Source organism: Anguilla rostrata, chromosome 6 (genome assembly GCF_018555375.3).
Source record: "Anguilla rostrata isolate EN2019 chromosome 6, ASM1855537v3, whole genome shotgun sequence".
NCBI lineage: Eukaryota > Metazoa > Chordata > Actinopteri > Anguilliformes > Anguillidae > Anguilla > Anguilla rostrata.
The window spans coordinates 37,466,712-37,481,882 of record NC_057938.1 but is presented as its reverse complement, the minus strand read 5'-3'; the positions used below and the strand labels follow the sequence as shown (position 1 = coordinate 37,481,882).

General features: G+C 38.5%; 1 protein-coding gene and 1 non-coding gene across 2 annotated transcripts in view; one reads left to right on the top strand and one right to left on the bottom strand.

Moving 5' to 3' along the window:
- Positions 1–15,171, top strand: part of LOC135257062 (disheveled-associated activator of morphogenesis 1-like) — a 198,417-nt gene that overhangs the window by 124,546 nt on the left and 58,700 nt on the right. The window lies entirely within an intron of this gene.
- On the bottom strand, positions 9,952–10,023 carry trnac-gca (transfer RNA cysteine (anticodon GCA)). Its single transcript has one exon. It is a non-coding gene; the product is annotated as a tRNA-Cys (tRNA).

Genomic DNA, 15,171 nt, shown 5'->3' with positions numbered 1-15,171 from the left:
CTTGTACACTAGTTAATTCATGCTTCATTCTCTTTATGACAAAGGATACTAATTAACGAATTAGTGACAATCAGACAAAGATAAACCTGTGTTGTGCTCTTAAATGGAAAGTGTCTACATTAACAAAAAATCACAATAAGGCCACAGTTTAGCAAGAATAACCTAGGAAGAGGTTAACTAACAAGCTGTAATTCTATAATTAATTTCCATTGTTCGTTCATATTCTTATTCAGTACACTGTTTATCATTATTTAAACCCAAGTCATCTTAGGGCTCTACTTGCTTAAAATATAGGGAATCAATTTATCCCTGCGAGAGTCTAGGGCTTTCTTTTTGGTGTGGATTTCCTCGGGGTACTCTGGTTTGCTCCCACAGTCCAAAGACATGAAGGTTAGGTTAATTGGAGAGTCTAAATTGGCCTTTGGTATGATTGTGTGAGTGAATGGTGTGTGTGCCTGGTGATGGCCAGGCAAACTGTCCGGGGTATATTTCTGCCTCTCGCGCAATGCATGTTGGGATAGGCTCTAGCACCTTGCATGTCCCTGACCAGGAATAGGCGAGTATAGATAATGGATGGACAGATTTATCCAATCCTCACGAGATAGGATTGCACGATCTCCACAAAATCTCAGTCAAATTGAGAGGGCTCACGTGTCTCTTAGTGCCCAAAATGTCCAGCCAAGGGTGGCTATTTTTGTACCAAGCCCTGGGGTTCCTAGCTATGGTTGGGATTGACATAGTCAAGATTAGGTTCAGCACCATGGTGTACATGATAATTGTACCTTTCAAAAGCACATTTGCCAAATCGCTTTTTGATTTGACTGTCTCCTGTCATGTGTGACACTCATCTTTGTTGGAATGTAAATGAAGGCATCTGTTGTGGGAGTGCTTGAGGATTGTATGAATTCTGGAGCCTGTTTACAAAATGTTCTTGGATTTAAACTTAAACGTAATCTTAAAATCAGTTATCAATTTGTGCTCATGCTTGATTAATAGAAATCACTGTTCAAAAAAAGTTGCTTTCGTTTATTTAAAGTGGCATATATGCATCTTCCGCACTTGTGATATATAAATCTGACGTGATATAGACCTCGAGTGTGGTTTACTTCCTGTGAATGTGGCCAACAACAGCCATTTTTCTCTAAGAGAAACATTTGAACATTTATTGCACTCATCATGCCTAAAATTAAGTATCAATTAAATTCAATCAATTAAAGTATGAACACTTCAGGGATTCTCGTGCAGCCTTCAAATGTGCAGTGCCTCCACATAACTAGCAGGTAATTAAATTATGTCTAGTTCAAACGATCATATCCACGTTGAATTCATAAATAACTACATGGTTTTTTTGCATAAGCCACTATTTAGGATACAATTTGATCATAAAACCATTTTATAATTGAGGCTCCAGGCTTCCTCCTGTTTCTCTATAGCCCCAGTGCACACATTCTATTGTGCATTTGAACGCTGTGGGTGCATACGAAAGCCCTAGGCATGCTCTTTTCCAGCAGTTTCTGCATCTTTATAGCCAATCTACACACAAAGAAGCAGCGCATAGATAAAAACCGAAATAGCGGCAAAGTGCATCAGGAAAGCCCAAATACGAACCAATGGGTTTACTAAAATCAAAAGTAGGTGTCAGTGTCGTAGCATAGCAACTACTGTCTGTGTGCAAACATATCGTAGCAAACCAGTTTAATCTGGAAGCAAGATTTCTGCAAGAAGGTAGTTGCAGGATTACCGTGAGGCCGAAGGAGGAGTTATTTTGGGGATAAGTCCAATTAAATTTCACTCTGTGTAAAGGAGAGAGCGCTCCTCGCACTAATCTCTATTTGGCAGTTGGGGCACTTTTAGCATTTAACACCTCGTTCTTTGAGGCTATACCAGGAGGCTATAGACTAATCACTTCTCTCGGACTGCTGAGGGCCAGCTGATTCACCCTGATGTCACGGCAGGGCTTTGTCATGAAGCAGCAAGCGCTTAAAAACCTTCTGACACCATGGCGATACAGTAATACGGGAATTTCAATGGATCAAAAGGGCTCAGGAGAAGGAGCTTTTCACGGCCTGAAACTATAGAGACAGAGTTTTTTATGCAGTGGGTATCTTTAACGTGACTTGTATACTCAAGCGTCGACCATGGGAGAGGGAATAGATTTGCAATGTGCTACCTGGTCTAATCCTTGAGAGACCTTTGGTTTGGGAGCTGCCAAATCCACAGGGGTGACATTTTTGCTTTTTTGTTATTTAATTTTTTTGTAAGTGCAGTATCCCTGTGTACAAAAGTCGAGAGGTTGAGAGATGTTTTGACATAAATTGGTTATCCCCGATATACAATAGCTATACAGGTTTCACCTGATGTTGAATGGCTACATCACAGTTGGCTCGAAAACATTCACCTGGTTTTTACCTACTGTAAATGCCTAGATTCACCAACTTGCTCACTGGAAAACCATTCACAAAAAATGCTCTATGGGAAAACCCTCCAAAGCATAGCCTGTACAAAATGCATTCTTTAGTATGTCTTCTTGAACGTTATTATTTTTTTCCTGTTCTCCTCCTAATTGCACCTCTTGAGTTACTGCTGTGCCATCATCGCCCACACAAGGAACACTGTGAACTCCTCCCATGCATTTTCCTGTGAGTCAGTAACTTCTTTCCACCCTAAAGGCCACACAGTGCTCCACTCTGTGCTAATCACAGGAGAGGCTTATCTCTCGCTGATGATAAATTGTAGCCTCCGGGCACCTGGCATGTCATTGGGTGGAACTAATGCAATGCTTACTGTGGCTACGTTAAACTGCCCTTTTCCCCTGGCGGGTCAAGGCCAATTGTATCCAGCCACTGGGGACCTCCAATCATAGTCTGCTGATGATATAGCCATGGCTGCTGTATTAAAGGCTGGTGAGAGCTTTTACTGACAGAGACAGTCACGCTCCGTTCTTTGGTACATTTCATTTGATTCATTTATTTACAATGCCTTGAAAAAGTGTTTGAATTCCCCCCTCCCTGATTTCCTCTATTATTACATATTTGTCACACTGAATGGTTTCAGATCTTTAGACAAAATGCAATTTTTGTACATTGTAATTTTTCTTGTTGACAAAAAATAAAAAATAAAACACATTTTAAAAAATAATTATTTCATTTATTTAATGAAAGTTGTCAAACACCCATATCATCCATGGACAAGTAATTACCCCCTTAGTTACTAAATCAGCCAATTAACCAAATTTAATTGAACATTTGAATCAGCTGGATGAACACAGCCAGGCTTGATTGTAGTCAGTCCTGCTGAATCGAAATCACACTCATGTTGATCCTTACCATCAGAATGAAGTAGTCACCACAAAAGTTCTACAAGCACATGATGCCACGGTCAAAGGAAATTCCACAAGAGATGAAAAAAAGTTGTTGATATATATAATTCTGGAAAGGGTTACAAAGCCATTTCTAAAGCTCTGGGTCTCCATCAAACTACAGTGAGAGCCATTATCTCCAAATGGAGAACACAGGAATCAGTGGTGAATCTTTACAGGACTGGCTGGCCTGCCAAAACTTCTTCAAGGGTGCAGTGATAACTCATCCAGGAAGTCTCAAAACGTCCCTGAAGAACCTTCAAAGAACTGCAGGCCTCTCTAGCCTCGACTATTTTCTGTGTTTATGTTTGCACAATAAGAAAGACACTGGGCAAATATGGGATTCATGGGAAAGCGGCAAGGTGGTAACCAGTGTTAACCAAGAGAAACAATGACGCCTCATTGAAAAAGGATGAATCCCCGAGCCTTTTGGGATAAGGTTCTGTAGACAGATGAGTCAAAAGTGGAACGTTTTGGACGACACAGGTCCCATTATGTCTGGCACAAAGCAAATAATGCATTTCACATTAAGAACATCCAGACCCAACTTGCCATTATTGAACCATGAATACTGCTCTGCACCCCCAAAAAAGTGTCATGCCCTGAAATGTCCTGAACATATTCTAGAATAACAAATACAGTCAGCCAAGCAAGGACTGGGCAAAAATGCATGCGAACACAAATCGCCAGTGCATCATCGACAACTCTGAGCATGGTCGTTTTATAATCTTTTCAGGGTGAAAATAGTATGTACATAGTATGTCTTTAAGCTTGTTTTGTACTGCACCCCCCAGGGGCCCATATCACAAAGCAAAGTTACTGAGCTACCTGAATAACTGCACTGAATAAAATCCAGAACAGCTCGGTTCTTGTTCCAGATTTGGGAGGGTTCTGGGTTATACTCAATGCTGTTACCCAGCTAACCCAGTAAACCTGGCTTGTGATACAGGCCCCAGGTTAATACATTTCACATTTTTAAAATTATTGCTTTCATATTGTTTCAGTTCACACGATTCATTTGCTTGGGGGGTAGTTTACAATGCGTAGTCATATAAAGCTAATATAGCATGGAGTATCTGAAATAAGAGAGAGAATACAAAATAGGAAACATATCAAAGACTCTGGAATGCACTCCTATTGTGAATAAATCTGGTGCATTTATCAGTTAGTACGGAACAATCTTTAATTTCTGAGCATGAAGTTACATCTGACAGAAAGAGAAAGGGCTTGTTCTTGTTTGATTTCTTCAAAGCAGCCTAAAAAGCAAACACGTCTTCTTGGTTGTAAATAATTGGTAAAAGTACTGAGGACTTTAGGCAGAACTACAATAAAAGAGCTGTATCAGCTTTGTCTTATCCTGAGTGATCACACAGAATGAATTTGAGCATGTAACAGAGACTTAATGAGCTACCCAGGGATCGTAAACGTGAAGTTTGTAAGCTGCAAAGTCAGTGTTCATTGTGCATAATAATAATACAATATGCATCAATGAGCCATTTTGTTTTGGTCTTAATAAATTTATTGCCACCTGCAATGCTTCTTGGGCTGTGGTTCTCTATTAATTATTGCACTTAGTTACACAGTTCTCTGTGCGGTTTCCTCATGAATGTTAGCACAGATGTAAATTGGAGGCATTCCTTTAAAATAATTTACACTCATCCTTGACCATTCTGCATATACATTTATCTTACCTTCACTTTATTCTAAGCGCTACACAATTTGCTAACAACCGCTTTGAGAGCAGGACTGTGCAGGTGTCTGTGTAAGCGTAACAGGGGCATGTCTGCTTTACCAGAAATGCAATTAGCTGGGCAAGGGAAAGAGCAAGGTTCACGACTAAAGGGAAACAAAAAGCAGCGGGGGATAATTTCCCTTTCTGTTCACTTCCTTTTCGGCCTGTGTTCTCTTCTGTCTCCCAGAGCCTGGGAAGCCTTCAGGACCACTGGCTGCTCAGGGTAGACATGCACAGCTGATGCTGATTGGCAATCATAGCCTCATTTCCCAGTAATGATGGAACTTCTAGCTGAATGAAGGTCCTCATGATTGATCTCGGCAAAATATGTTGGGTATTCACAAGTGTTTCCAAAAATGCCTTGACAGAAAGATGATCTCCACAAGGGGTCCTCAAGTGCATCATTAAGGGTACTGCCTGAGCTTTTTCATGTTGAAAGGAATGGAAAATACATAAAAAAACGAATGAATAATGCAACGATTCATGCTGAGGGCATATAACACAGGTACTGCTTGTGTGAGAGTTTGACACTGCTGTGTCAAATATAAGGGCAACAACTTCGCAAATGTTAATGGGTTCGAGACCATCTATCATATTGTGATGCTAGAAGAGGTGGGAGAAGTATTGGGAGATGGTTTCTCCTCCTCTTTGACTGCTGTCAGCTTTGCCTGTCCCCTCCCACAGCCAGGGAGGTTTATAGGACTTTGGAGAGCAACAGCCTCATGCACAGGTATGCTCACCTGATGCTGATCAGTAGTCAGCTCAGGTATTGCCCATTACCTTCATTAAGTCAATCATTAAATCACAGCCTCCTGTATCTTTATGAGGAGACCAACGGAGCTACTTAGTCTCACCTTTGCCAGTGAAGGCTGTTCAGTTCTGGGTTTGATTCATAAAAAGTTAGAAATGTTTGACTTAAGCATGTATTTAGTAATGTGCTTAATAACAATAAACTGACTTTTCTTTACTACTATGCTTCACTAATATTAGTGTTCTAGTAGTCACTCATAAATTAACTTTAAACAGGTTTCATAAGCTACAATTGTTTTGTGAAACACCCCAGGCATGAGTTCTGTCTTTTATGCATGAGTGATCTATGCACATTTTCGAAAATGAGCCCCAGTCCAGATGTTGCTTGTTACCCTTCATTATACCAATTCACACTAATCTAAATCTAACTTGTTAGGACTTCAGTACTTAAGGGGCTTGGATACAGATAAAAATAAAATACACAGTTTTGAACAGTGTTTGCTGTTTATCTGGGGCGACATAGCTCAGGAGGTAAGACCGATTGTCCGGCAGTCGGAGGGTTGCCGGTTCAAACCCCGCCCTGGGCATGTCGAAGTGTCCTTGAGCAAGACACCTAACCCCTAGCTGCTCTGGCGAATGAGAGGCATCAATTGTAAAGCGCTTTGGATAAAAGCGCTATATAAATGCAGTCCATTTACCATTTACCATGGTTAAAAGTCTGACAGAAAGGATGGAAGTGAAGGATGCATAAATGAGGATGGCTTGTGAATGGTTGTCCAATGGGGTCATTAGAGAGGGTTCTGGAACCTCCCAGACTAGAGGGTAGAAGCTATATCCAGAGATAGCCTGTTGCCGTTGTTCACACAGCATTTCTTTTGATTTAACAGGGTTATCCAGAACTAGTATTAGTCATATTCCTGTGTATGCAGAAGTATATGATTATTTTATTCTGTTGAGGCACAACAAATCCTGTCAGCGAGCAGAGATTTAAGTGGATGCGGAAATTCTCAGCAAAACACATTGAATGGAGAGGAAATGGTCTTCTTGGAGATGCCTGTCTATACAGGTCGTTCCCATACTAGACACTCCGAACGTTGTCAGGCAACAGGGATTGATAGCAAATAAATCTGAGATCAGCCATTCTTTATTATAATATAACTTTATTGATATTTAGAAACCAGTCATTGTTTGTTGCATTTCCATCTTCTGACTTTGATGAAAGAGAGAAACGGACAGCGCTCACTAGAAAATTATAAACTGCTGCTTTATTGCATCCATGTATGAAGGCACAGCATGCACAAATGTTTTGGCCTAGGCCTTACTCAGTGTGCTGAATGTGCCAAAAAATAAATGATTGCTGATTGTTCATCTTCTGACTTTGAAATTTTGTCCATCCATCTTTTAGATTGCCGGAAAGTGTCACGTGTAACTAATTACACGTGTTCCTTCAGCCTCAAAATTGCTGCCATAAGAATGTTGCATAACACAGCTATTGTCATACAGTACATCAGGCACGTATACATTACAGTGTAGAATAAATGAGGTAGGGGGTTGAGGGAGGTTGCAGTGCTGTAATTTCATTAGTGCATCTGTCAACGTGTTTTTAATTGTGTGCAACACATAACCGTTGTATCATTTTAGTGTTCACTTTTTTTCCATGTGATAATAATCAAAAGTCATTAATATCAAATATCATTGTTCATTGATAATATTTGATTTGCTGATTCTTTTTTTTAAATCAGGTAAATGTTAAGCCTGAAAAAATGTGTTTAAGTGACATGGTGATGACTCAAGAAGCATTCTAAATTCTAAACTGGGGGTGGGTGGAATTTATTACAAAATTGAATCGCGGAGAGCTTTGAGGTTCCAATCAATATTAGTAAGGTTTGAGCAGTGTCCTACTCCTCACTGTCTTGTCCACTTTGATGTTGGAATGAGGTACTTCACAATGATTTATATTTGTTTTTCTCCCTCTAGCAAATCTTAGCTAAAGGCTGAAAAAACCGACCACTGAGCTAGCTAATTGTTGGAATTCAGATGCGGCCCTGTCTTCTTCAGACAGAGAACCCCTTTGATTTTGTTTTCAACTTCAAAGTGAGCCTCGGCACAAGCACACTACAAAAAGAGATGGAAGGTTGTCAGAACAGAAGATGACAGGGAAGCGATGAACGAACAATAAGTCTTTTTAAGCAATCATCTGTTTTTTTGAGGCATATGGGTAAAACAAACCTAATCAGGCTGTCTATTCTCTCAAGTTATAGCTGCTCCAATCACTTTCATCTGCATGAGTCACAAAATCAAAAGGATGATGATGTACTTTTGCTGAAGAGGTGACAGCTCTCTAAACTTCCACTTGATCAAAGAGGCTGGGGAAAGAATATAATAGCATGACTGTTAGTGTGTGCAGTGCCATATGGCACCCACAATTGGGGGAGTTTCAGAACATGTAGAATAAACATATCACTCAGTTTGACTGATAAAACCAACTGGATTCAGATATGGTTTAAATGGTTTTTTTCTGCACCAAGCTACCTTACTGTAATAGAATCAGCCAGTGACTCAGGAGAATGATTATTCAACCAATCAGTCCACAGATGAAGCACCACTTACCAATCAGTGCAAAGGTAATGGACATAACCCAATCAGCGCACAGGTGAAGGGCCAGTCAGCCAATTAGAGTACAAGCAAAAGACCACATTCTCACAATAGGCAATATTAATTCAAGTATTCCATTGAAATGTTAATCTGCTTGTGCAGAGCCTTTTAACTAGCATGGGCACTGTACTATATTGTGATTATAGCATAGGGCAAGAAAAAGGGCATGCATCCAAAGCTTACTATATATTTTTCATAGAGAATTATAGAAGTATTATTTTTTTGGATTTACACAAGCTGCATCACACAAACAAGAAAAGAGTAAATAAATAAATTAATTATAGAAAATGAACTGAATCATTATTTTCTATGAAAACCTAAATTAACTGGGTTTTAAAAAATCGAAATCACAAAGGTATTTGCCTGATAACACTGGTGATTTTATTTTTTTCAACATCGTCAACATATCCTATGAAAAGACCAAAACGACAATGTTTTTGTCCAGCTCTCAATTAATTTATCCTATAAACAATCATTGTCAATCTAGCTGAAGTTGATATATATTATTTTGTTAAAACAAGTGAACAATATACTGTTGCTTTGTTCAGCATAATTCACCATTACGAAGAACCTGGCCTTTGTACTTTTTACTGAAAAACTTTATAAAGAGAGAAGGATTGCTTTTTCGGTATGTGGACAGTAATTTAAGAAATGCAGAAAATAGTCCCAGTCATAATGAACAATTTTCTCCGAATTTAGCTTGAAGCAAATTTGGCAAAAACGGCACTGGCCATGTTTTTCATGTAAATAGTTTGAATTTTATGAAAATTAAAATATGTCTTTCTGACCTGAATTTTAATTACTTCAGTGCACAACTGAAATGATTAGCTTTCCCGGTTGACCACTGAATGCCATAGAAAAATGTCAAAAAGTACTTAGAGTTGACCTGAAACATTTTTGGTTTTGGTCTTTTCATAGAAAATGTTGATGATGCTGAAAAAAAATGAAAATTACCGGCATTATCCATTAAAAGCAGGGATGTCAAATTTATGGTAGTTCACACTCTTAGAGCACAAAATGAAATGGATCGGTCTTTATGAGGTCCCCCAGGCAGGTAGTGAGTTTCAAGCAAAGATGCAAACATGAAAACATCCCAAGCTATAGAATGGTACACATCAGATTTCAAATTTAAATGTCACTTTGATCACAGGTGATCATGAAGAAGTGATTAGTTGAATTGTGCCACCCAGACACTGCCTGGAACAGGCTGTTCCTTAGAACCAATTAGTAAATGGTAAATGGACTGCATTTATCCAGAGCGCTTTACAATTGATGCCTCTCATTCACCCATTCACACACCAACGGTGAAAGGCTGCCATGCAAGGTACCAATCAGCTAGTTGGGAGCAATTAGGGGTTAGGTGTCTTGCTCAGGGACACGCCCAGGGCGCCCTCCGACTGCCAGACAATCGCTCTTACCTCCTGACAAATATCTAATAAACATAAATGTTTTTACAAGGGGGCACCTGGATTTGAACCGGGGACCTCTTGATCTGCAGTCAAATGCTCTACCACTGAGCTATACCCCCTCACGTTACAATTAGTCTTACAATAACAACATTGGTTAGGGAAACCATTTGCAAAGCTTTTGCAGGAGTAATACCTTTGTATTCCCACTAAAGTATTTGTCATCGGAGCACAAAACCTTGCTTCAGTGCTGTCTTATTACTCCATATGGGATTTGAGAAGGATTTTTCCAGAAATGGCCTCCTTCATCCCATCGCCACATAGGTGGAGTGACCAGGCCACTCTTGGCTCAGGGATATTTCAGCCATATATCGGTCATTCAGCTTTGCAGCTCTTTCAAAGTTACAATTGGCTTCAGTGCCCTTACCTGGTTCACGCTAGCTCTGCTGCTCAATTTTGAGGGACACACTATTATTGTTTGCTTGACAATGTGAGGAGTTGGTCAGAGATATGAATTCCTATTTTAAATAGTCATGATTACAAGCTCTTGGTCACTACATGACACTATATGAAAAATGATGTTAAATTTGAAGCAACTAAATGACAACTGCAAAGGCAGCCCCACAAATGAGTCATATTAGGTTTAATGCCAGTTAGCAGTATGTGTCAGCTAATAAATAGGTTTGAAAGTTAGTACTAATATATGAGTTTGCAAAGCAACACGAGGCGGCTAAGATTGCCAAAGATGCCAAATTGCCGGTATCTGAATTGCAGGTGCATTGCTCAGAAAACTGCACAATTGCTTAATGTGGCAAGGGGAACAGTGTTGAAAATTAGAGAAGGCTGACAACATATTCCAAATGCAAATACAAAAGACTGCATGAGAAAGAACAGTTGCCACCAGTCATCAAAATGGACAGACAGACGCTTACACTAACAGGATAGCTGCTAAACATCCCAAAACTATGGCCCCAAAAATTACTGCAGAATTAACCCCTTAGTGCACATGCCAAATCTTGCCAATCCTTGCCCATTTAGGGGGTACCCTATTTAAAGCTTTATAACTCCAGGTGTGAACACCACAGAGACTTGAAAAATGGCTTAAACCACCTCTGTGATTCAGTCTCATCAACAATTCAGAGCTTTACAAAGCTAGTATTGGCAGGACTGCCATTCAGAAACCATTTGTATTCAAGGCTAATTCCGAAGGAATACATGATGTAAGAAGCCCAAAGCCTGGGCCACTGAGCAGTCAAAACAGATTCTATGGTCTGATGATCTTTTACTATTTTTCCAACATCTGGATGGGTTCTGGAGAAATCTGGAGAAATCTCAAGGAAGCCTTCAATCCACAACGTCTGTTGCCCACTATTAAATGTGATGGTGGATTTGTAATGGTATGGGCAGCCATCTCTTGGTAGTCATTAGGTTTAATGAATGCTCTGCGTGGTCTTATAAAAGCCAAGATGATGCTGCCCCCTTCCCCCATACACATGCTAAACATATTTAGCACAGAGTGTGAAGTAGATTTACACCTCCTTCATCCTTCAAAGTACTGGAAGCTTTCCTTCTTGAAGAATGGCCCAATATCCCACTCTAAATTGTTCAGAACTTAAATTTCAACATTCCAAGAAGGACTGAAGGTGTTTAGGTGTTCTACTCCATATAAGGTAGTTGATGTTCAAATTTTGTTAGATGTTTCTATTATTTTGTCCCAAACATTATAGTGTCCTGAAATGGGGGGACTATGCATAAAAATTGCTGCAATTTATGTATGTTGCAACCAAAATATATAAAAATACCCTTTAATAAAATCTGAGAATCTGCACTTTAACCGTATGTGAATTGTTTGATTACGAATCTAAAGTTGTAGAGTACAGAACCAAATCAATTATGGAGTTCACTGCATGTATAAAAGCTCCCCCTCCATGTCATCTGTAATTAGGTACATCTCCTCTCATAACCTATGCTCCCAAGCTCTTCCCAGTCCAATACCTCACTCATACCGCATCAATACTTTATTTCATAAAAGCTTTCTTTCTAAAGCCGGAAACAAACCACTGGAATAATACAGTTGCTGCACTTAGGCAGAGCATCATCTGTATCATCTCATTTTAAACAGAGCAAAAAACCAGACATTACTGACAAGTTATATAATATGTATATTTCTGTAGTCCTCTTGGGACTGGCTGAACAGCTTTTTCTTTTTTGCCATAGCTGCACATCTTAAATATATTATACATTTATAGTAAAGCATTTGTAGACACATATATATTTAACTGTGCTATAAAAAACAGCTCTTATTGATGATGATTCACTGTCAAAAAAAAGTAAAAAGGTGATCTATGAATAAAATGTAAAAACCAGAAAGCTTTTCCTTTTTGAAATAATTTTTTTTGGCCAATTGCAGATAGAGGGAACAGTTTGGGAACAGGGTGGTCATAACCCAGATGTGTAACTGAAAATAGAAGCAAGATTGCAGAGGCAGTGATTTTTAAACTTTTTTTTTTTTTTTTGGCTCAGATGGAAATTGGGGCCAGTATTTCACTGGCTTCAGTACTCGGTACCCACAGATAAAGGTTTTAACCCACCACTGCAGGACACCTGCAGGACATATTACATATTACATATTATTTGACTCCTTGTCAAAAAAAAACAACAACAAAAAAAAACAAACAACTCTGTACTCCCAGTGATTAATCTCACTAGAGCTCAAAGCTGTACTCAGCATATCCTTTATTGTCATATTTTCCCAAAATGTCACATTTTCTTATATTTATGTTGTTTGAAATGACATGACTAAATATAAAATATCCCAAAATGAAACAAATATACAAATATACATAAATGTTTTATTTAGCGCCTTTTAACGTTAACTAACTGTATTGAATAAAGGGTATGTACATTTAGCTGAATATTTCAAACATTTATTTAGGTAAATATGGAAATATTTAGTTATTGTCTAAATGAACCTTGGGCCTCTTTCAGAAAACGTTTATTAAATTCTTCTTACTTTTGATTTGAAAAAAGTTCCTATAACCTATGAGAAAACCAACACGGGATTTATGAAACAATGTGCTTGCCTGCTCATGTGATTAGCATAAGGAAACGCCTTCACATCACATAAAACTCATGCCAACTTCAGGGTCATGTGCAAACATCAACCAATAATCACTCTTTGCAAACATATCAGTGCAATCCCTAAAGATGCACTCTCTTCCGAAGGCACTAGTAAGTCAAAAGCAGCAATTTATGGAGTTAAATCTGTGTCTTTATTATGAAATAAATATATATTTTATCAAGAGCAGAAACCTTTTGTGAAACCATTTGAGTGTTTAAATTTTTTTTAAGTTTTTGTGCGGTCTAGTTTTTGCATGTCAAATATTTAGTGCGGTCAAGTTTTGGCAGTTTCAAGTTTTTGCGAGATCTGTTTTTTGCAGTTTCAAACTTTGCAAGTAGAAATCCGGTGGGTGGGATCTATGTGGAAGGTTTTGCTTTAGATAAAACATTTTTTTTACGGCATAATCAACACAAATAACTCCATAGCAAATACGCCATTGCTAAGTGTTGGGTTTGACTGCATGCTTTTGGGACTTTATATATTGCCATAAATCCTCATCATCAGTCACTTTTTATCAATAAACAAAATTAATTTCACTTGTTACCAATGGTTATTATTGCAATCTAACAAAAACTAGGTGTGAACAATAAGGAGGCCTGTTTCCACCACTGAACAATAAAAAAGTTGGCTTAATCGCAATTTTATTTCTTGAAATTGTGACTTTTTTCTTACAGTTGCAAGTTGTTTATTTCTTGCATTTCTGACTGTTTTCTCACAATGGGTCCATTGCTGGATGAAATAGATGTTTTGGTCATTTTCATATTTTAAGTAGGCTACGTCCCAGATAGCAAGCAGCTACAGGCTGAATCTGTGCTGATTCTGGCCTGAAGTCAGCACTGCCAGGCTAGAATATGTACAGAACACTGGTCTGAAGGTCCTAGCAAAAAGATAATGGTAGTTTCCACATTTAGCTAACAGCTATCAAAAGACAATTCAGCATATAGCAGTGGTTAGTGGAGCTAGCTAGCAACCAAGGGCTAGCTAAGTATTATAGTGTCCATTATAGTGTGTGCGTGTTCTGTAGATGGTAGCGTAGCTAGCCACATAAGGACTTCTGAAATATGTTTGGATGTCACAGTTTACAGTATAGTCACAAATGGGCCTATTTCACTTCAGTCCTGAAGTATTAAATAGATTTCACCGAGATATCAGTTAGTGTTCCCTTTAAAGAAGGAGTACATTCGTGTTGATGGCACCATTTTTGGAATTAAAATTATGTGAAACCGGAAGAGGTGATACACTGCATTTGTTTACTTCCATTCTGTGGTCATTCTTTATCAAATAGGCCCATTGAAAGAAAAAAAAGTCAGAACTGCGATAAATAAAAACTCACAACTGCAAGAAATACAGTCAGAATTCCAAGAAATGAACTTGCAAGTAAATCAACCATTTTTTTCTGAGGCAGAAATAGAAAAAAAACATTATTGTAAACAGAAATAAAGCATAAAACTAGTGAAACCTTTGAGCTTATTCAGATAGGTTACTTAATGTAGTTATAAAATGAATTTATGCTTATTATTGTATTGTTAAACATTTTGTTGACAATATGAAGTCTGTAGCTACTTAAATTGAATTTGCATGAATAATAAAGCATTCTAAGTAGAAACCACTTATGCGTATATGCCTTGTTTCTAAACACGATCGATTCATCATACTGAAGATCAAATTCAGATAAAACAAGATGAATGCTATGATGTTCATGGAAATGTTCTCACAGTTTCACAGTTTACAGTCAAATCTGATTGTACGCATATTTTGTGAATGAGGCCCATTGCGTGCCAATGTCTGATTATGCTCTGATTCCTTATATCATATGTTCTCAGGTTTAGAATGTCATAATATGGCCTGTGTGGCTTCTTTTGAAGATATATTATTTATTTTATGATATCATGTCCATTTTCACTCCCGAAGAAACACCTGAATGCTAGCTCATAGTGCACAGCAAACAGCACTTCTTATAATGACCATTATTTCTCTGCATTGTCGCTACAGCTCTCTGGCCAGCAGTGGGTGGCAGTAGCACCCTCCTGGTCACCCTTTGAATGTGAAATGTGCGATGCATGTTCCCATTTTCTTTGTATTAATATGTTTAATATAATATGTGGCTGTTATGATGGGGTGATGTAAGCATTCATCTTCAGACCAGTAA